Here is a 6,839-nt window from a genome sequence, read left to right on the forward strand (position 1 = left end):
TGAATGACTTAGCCAATGCTGATCCACCCCACCTGATCCATACCACGCACTCGGGCCGGGAAACAACTCAGTTTATCCCTGGCACACAGATTAAGTGGCCAAGCCCTTGATCTGATACGCGGCTGCTCCACTTCTGATCCAGCTCTCTGCTGTGGCCTGGGAAAGTAGTGGAAGATGGCCAACGCAGGTCTCACGGTCAAGACACACTTTCCGGAGTGACCCCTCCACGGAGCCCCGGCCTCTCCCCACCACGCTTACCTGAGGGGTTCTGGGGTGACGCGCCCAGCGGAGGCTTCTCCCCAGGCCCAGCCAGAGCTCCATGCAGGAAGCGGGGGTGAGAAGGGTCTGCCTAGAGGAAGAGCCGGAGTACCAGGGGTGGGAGGGGCAGAGGAGCAGAGAGAGGGGAGGAGGGGGCGGGTTTGGCAGGGGCTGGGGGGCGGGGACCCTCCGCGATGCCAAAGGCGCCTGCGCATCCACAGCTTTGCGGCTGCGGGCACTTTTTCCTTTTCTCATTGCGAAGCGCGACCAGCAAGGCCCGCGCGTGTTCCCGCCTCCCGCGGCGAGGCTGCTCCTCTCCACAGCTTTTCCCCCAGCCACTGGAGCAGGTGCACGCGTGACCCGCTTCCGCCGTCCCGGCCCACCTCCGTCAGCCCTGGGCATCGCCCTCGCCTGCCTCTTCACGCTCAGAAATTCCCTCAGTGGATTAACTTATTCTTTCTGTACCCATGGGTCAGCTAGCATACTGCGTGATCTCTTCAGACGACCTGTGAACATCTCAGCTAGGTTCCTGTGAGGTGCTGGGAGCTGAGTGCGGGGGGGGGGGGGGGGGGCAGGGGGCAGGGCCCCAACCTGGCAGCTCCACGCGGCCTTGGCACAGGCATCAGGACAGCTCGGGACACCTGTTGTCCCGAGTGCAGGCGGCCACCAGGCCTGGTCTGTCCTCCAGGTGGCCCCAGACGCTGGCAAGTGAGCGAATAGTCTGGCACTGCCCACTCCAGCTTCCAGGTAGTGGCCGGCGGCCATGCTAGCTTGACACGTTGGGATCGCCTAAATCCAACCCAGCCCCGGTAAGTGCCTCCTCTCTGGGAATGCGCCTCCTTCTTGCTAAGCCCCGGCGACCTGCAAACCCCCCGGTTCTGGGCGCTTGCCAGCAGGGACGAGGACCCCCTTCACGGCCGTCTTGGTTCATGAAGTCTGTTCCTGCACGCCCAGTCTGCCTTTTTAGCTCCAGGAAGAATTCCGGGGTGGCCCCACCTCCATCAGGTCGCCTGGCCAGGGCGCTGGGCGTGGTGTCAGCAGCGACACCCCTTCAGCCTCCTAACCTGCCCAGGACTTGGACCCCTCCGCTCAGCAGGGTGAACCCTGTCCTTACCACAGATGGGGGCGGCAGGACCCGCCCAGGCAGCTAGTGGGCATCCTTGAAAGGACGGGCTTGGAAGTAGCTGCTGCGGAGAAGGGACTCCAGGTGTGGGCGAGGAAAGCGACGCTCGCAGCTGCCGAGGCCCTGGGCCAGGGTCACTACAGCCAGGCAGCGGCCGGCCCAGGGCTGCGGCCCTGCGCTCCGAACCACGCTGCCTCTCTCCTGGGCCCTCAGCCGTAGCCCAGCAGTGGTGGGGGGACGACCACCTTCCTTCTTCCACCCCCTCAGGAGGGAAGTCTCCCCACCTGCGCCTACCGCGACCCCCGCCCCCAGAACCGTTAGGTCACCCTCTGGAGCTGAGCACACAGAGCGAGTCACCAGCCCGTCACCTCACAGTGTACAGCCAGTTCTGGAGAGGCCGCTAGGCTTAAAATGGAGAGGAAGCCTTGCTCCACCCACGGCGACATTACCGCAGCTGGCTTCCTGGGAGAGCAGCCCGCACTCTGTCGTGGCCTGGAGCTCCCAGGGGTAGCAGATGGACTCTTCCAGGCACCAGCACCTCGTCCACTGGATTACCTCGTTGAAGACACGGCACTGGACCCCATTCTCTGAGAAAGGTCCCTAGCCTCCCGTGAGCCTCAGTGCCGTCCATGTGAGCACTGTGCTCACTGGGGGGGGAGGGGGCAGGGCCGTTTATTTTTTTGAGTGAAAATAGTTTTTTGCTTTATTGTCAGGAGTGATTTATTTTTGGCCTGAATCCTGTAAGCCCGCTAATATATATGTTTAAATTGGTCACTACCTCCCCTGGGTTTATCAGTAGCAAGTGCGATAAGTTGGGAGCTGTAACACCAACACGTTCAACTTGACACGTGCTGAGCACCTACAGTGAGCCAGAGCCCACCAGAGTCACTGGGGGGTGAGCTTGCTACGCTGTGCAGAAAAGCACTGATCCTCGAGTACTCGGTTTGCCGTAAAGGACAATGGCGGCCATTCTGACAGGTTGCCCTGGTCATCCGACACCTCCTGAATCTGGCTAATGGCCCCACACTAAAACAGCATGAGGCAGTTAGAAACCACTTATGTAAACACATAGTACTACCTGAAGAAAAGAAAGCCCAGCACTTAGGAAAGGGCGGAGAGTTCCAGCAAAGACAAGGAAATTCTAGGGTGACCGTACCACCCCCACCCCTGCGGCTGGTCAACACACAAAAATAGCTGCTGACTTATAAAAAAAAGTGGCCAGTGAGGGGACAAAGGGTATTTGTAAGACTGGGCACCCAGCGGCCCTCACCATCTGGCAACCCCCTTGCACTTAGGGAAGCCATGGGAGCACCTGTTGAAGCACAAGGTTCCTTGAAGAGCTAGCCACACCCTTCCTCTCTGTTTCCCACCACAGAGGCCACAGAATCCCCCACCACGGTGGAGGTGCCCTTCCTCTACAGTGGAACAGGTGTGAGCGAGGCATAAACCTTGGTTACATCCAGCCTGAGGTCAGAGCTTCATGTGGTACCATAACATAACCTATTGCTATACTGAGTGATAAAAGTATTATTTAAAAAAAGACTAAAAAGAAAAAAAAATCACTTCAGTACAGGCAGGGAGAGGAAACGCATTCCAGACACCAAGGGACTCCAGGCTCCTCTTCCAGCGGGTAGAATTGACCCTCCCCCTACACACACACACACACACACACACACACACACACACACACACGGCCTGCAAGGCCACCTGCCTCCAGCACTCCCCAGCTACCGCCCAGGCTTCTGTCCACTGCAACCCAGAGCTCAGTGCACGCAAGACGACCTCTCTGATAAAGACTTCTCAGCAGTGAAAAGTCCTCCCGGTGGCACCCTACAACTCCCCAGGATTGACCCCTAGAGCAACGCGAGGCTCAGGAAGCCAGGTTCGTGCGATGCAGGGACCGTGTCACATCAGAGCATCTCTCATTGGGGTGGGTACTGTGGCGTAGCCGGCTGAGCCACCACCTGAAATGGCAGCCTCCCATACGGTGCCAGTTCTAGTCCCGGCTGCTCCACTTCCAATGCAGCTCCCTGCTGATGTGCCTGGGAAGGCAGCGGAAGATGACCCAGCTGCTTAGGCCCCAGCACTCATGTGGGAGACCGGGAAGCAGCTGCTGCCTCCTGGCTTCAGCCTGGCCCAGCCCTGGTCATTGCAGGCTTTTGGGGAGTCAATCTGCAGATGATAGACGAATCTCTCCCTCTCCCTCTCCCTCTCCCTCTCCCTCTCCCTCCCTTCCTCTCCATCTCCCTCTCCCTCTCCCTCTCCCTCTCCATCTCCATCTCCCTCTCCCTCCTTCTCCCTCTCTCTCTCTCTCTCTCTCTCCCTCTCCATCTCCCTCTCCCTCCTTCTCCCTCTCTCTCTCTCTCTCTCTCTCCCTCTCCATCTCCCTCTCCCTCCTTCTCCCTCTCTCTCTCTCTCCCTCTCCCTCTCCCTCCCTTCCTCTCCCTCTCCCTCCTTCTCCCTCTCTCTCTCCATCTCCCTCTCCCCCTGCTCTCCCTCTCTCTCTCTCTTCCTCTCTAACACTGTCTTTCAAATAAATAAAATAAGGTTGTTTTTTTTTTACAGCATCTCTTGTTTAATCATGCATCTTCCACTGTCTGCAGAGGTGATCTCCTGAGAGGCCTCTGCATGTCCTCGGGGATGGCCCTGGCAAGTCCCTCAGCCTCTGGGCACCAGTGCTGGCCATCAGACAGCGACATCCACTCCAAACGGACGCCACGATGTCAGTGAGATGGTGTGCTCGGGGAATGGCAAGTGGAGGGAAGGTCCTGAGACAGACAGCCTGCGAACACGCATCCTGAAGTCCGCGCGGCACCTCCCGGCAGGCGGGGCTCCCTTCACTGCGCTCACTCCGCACTCTGCAGTTAGAGAATCTGGAAGGAGCTTCTTCAACTCCAGTACATCTGTGCTTTGTGTTTTACCATTTGGTAGTGTTTTTTTTTTATTCTTAATTTCCTAAAAATTGCATATAATCTTTCCAGAATTCAGGGCTTTCTGACCTTGTTTATCTTAAATAGACTCAAAAAGCACTGTGAACGAAAGCTCATAGGGCCCTATGACATTTCGATCAAGATTAGAAGGGCACACACTGTGTAGGTCCCGTGGGTCTGCGATACACCTGCTGGTATTTGTGAAGGACTTCCGCGCGGAACCGAGAGGGGGCCGCGGTGGCCAGTGCACCTTGAATCCTGCATGGCTTGAAAGACGGGAGCCTGGACACACAGGATGTCCGATCATGTGGCAGGAAGATGCCGCCTAGCTGCTTACAGACCCATCACGGTGTCACCAAAACCAGAACAGGTCTCTGGAAGGCTCGGCCCTGCGTTTTCTGAGTTAGTCTCCTGGAGCCGGGCCTTGTGTGGCCAGAGCACGCATGAGGAAGAGCAGACGCGCGGTTCTGCTTCTCTCTGTAATGACCACATGCTAAACAGGCCAGGCTTCCTGCGCTGAGGGGAGCCGCAGCCAGGCAGGGGGCGCCCCCTTGGCGGCGGCTTCCACTTTTAAAATGAATCATAATTTCTGCATTGGATACGAAGATGGGTTTACAGCTATTAGCCATCATATTAATAATTCAGAAAATACATGCCCAATCACTTGTGTTCTTTCAACTCCCTGGGAACACAGCTGCAACCCACATTAGAAGCGTGGGCGAATGGATGGTTTTCAGATGAGATATCTGGGCTGAGTTATTAGGGTCGCCTGTACTACAAAATTACTAATAAACATTGCTTCTGGCTCAATTTAGCCTGAACTCAGTGAACCCGGCCAATGGTGACAAATCAAAAACTCCGAAATGCCCGATGAATGACTAACGCATCCGGGAGCCCGGCAGGAAGGAGGTGCGGGATTGCTGAGCCAGTAGTCCCCCCGTGCTTTGATGGGAGCCCTCCCTGTGCCTTGATGGGAGCCCCCCACCTAAAGGCCCTCAGATGGGATTATCTTCATGTCAGGAATAGGAGAAGAGGAAGGTTGCATGGTCTTAGCTGCTGCCATTACCAGAAGACACCTCTTCCTGGGTTAAGTTTTCTTTATCCTGCACATTTTAAGTTCCCAATGCAAATCGAAGACACATCTCCACCTGCAGAGACAGAGGTAAGCCAGGGCAGAGGCGACAGTCCCGGCTTCCTCCTCCTCCGTGTGCCCGCGCTCAAGTCTGCCTCGATGGACCCAAACGCCCCGCTCCTGCTCGGCGGCTCCCACGGTCTTCGGCAGGCTGTGTCCCCACGTCCTGTTCCCGCCCCCATCGACATTCAGTACCAGTGTTGAGGAGAAAACAGAGACACAAGGGTGAATACGCGTATGACGATAAATCCATCACAGTGACATCACCACGGGCTGACGGTCCTAGCTAGCACGTGCTGACGGCGCTCAGCAAAATGTACAGCTCACTCCAGGCAGCCGCGTACCACCCACTAACTCATGCTACGTTCCCATATCAGGCATCACTGTCTTAGTTATTATGACCTAAACAGCTTTGAGTCTGAGTTCCTATTAATGATGAATAAAAACCAACACGAAGCTTTATTCTGTGGTCAGCTCCCCCCACCCCCCATCGAAAAGCAGGAATCATGGAGGCTGGTGAAGGAGAGTCACCGGCACTTTTTATCTGAGCCGAGACTTGGGTTAGCAGGCTGCCTCTTCTCTTCCTGGCCGCGCATGTGACTTTAAAATGTCTAGGATCCCGAACACAAAACTCTGTTGCCATAGAAACAAATATTATTCCAGAATCGGGTCAAGCAAGAAGCTCTGAACGCGTTCATTTTAATACTGATAGAGAACCGCGACGTCATGAGACGAGCATCTTGGAGAGCACGCATCACTTCAGCCGGTTCCCAGCTTCTCATCAGTGCTCTGAGCTGGCCCATTTTTTTCAAATGAAAGATCCCATTTGCCTAGCCTTTGAGAAATACCATTTTTAAAGATTCCATTTAGCATCCTTTATTGCGTTCCTACATCATAAAGTTATGGTTTATAGCAGCATAAAAAAGCTGTAAAATTAGCATCCCTGTAAACACCCTTGTCTGCTCACTGGCGAAGCAATCTCTGGTTTGTAGGGCTGGAGATTCCAGTGGCCGCGATTTCAAACTTAACAACAAGAACCCTGCAAGAGCATAAAGAGGGGGAATACGATGAAAAGTATAACCCAGCAGAGGCAAGCACGGTAGAAATTCAGTGGCTGCGCTGTTTAATTGTAGGACGAATTCTAAAACTACAGAAAAGCTCCATTTTTCCTAATATGTTCATCTTTCGTCAAAAATGCTCTCTAGAAAATAAACCTGGAAAATCCTGGCGATGCACCCTCCGACTTTCTCCTAATTAAAATCCCTAACGTCGCACGCGCAGAAGGTCGCGTGTCTTTGTCCCAGCCTGCAGACTCTGCCAGGGCTCGGGGTCCGGAGACCGCACACGCGGCTCCCGCAGCTGACAGCACTGCGGGCCCTGGGGCGCGGGGAAGGCG

The sequence above is a fragment of the Oryctolagus cuniculus genome, chromosome 14 (assembly GCF_051225735.1).
Source record: "Oryctolagus cuniculus isolate XC-2025 breed Fujian yellow rabbit chromosome 14, ASM5122573v1, whole genome shotgun sequence".
NCBI lineage: Eukaryota > Metazoa > Chordata > Mammalia > Lagomorpha > Leporidae > Oryctolagus > Oryctolagus cuniculus.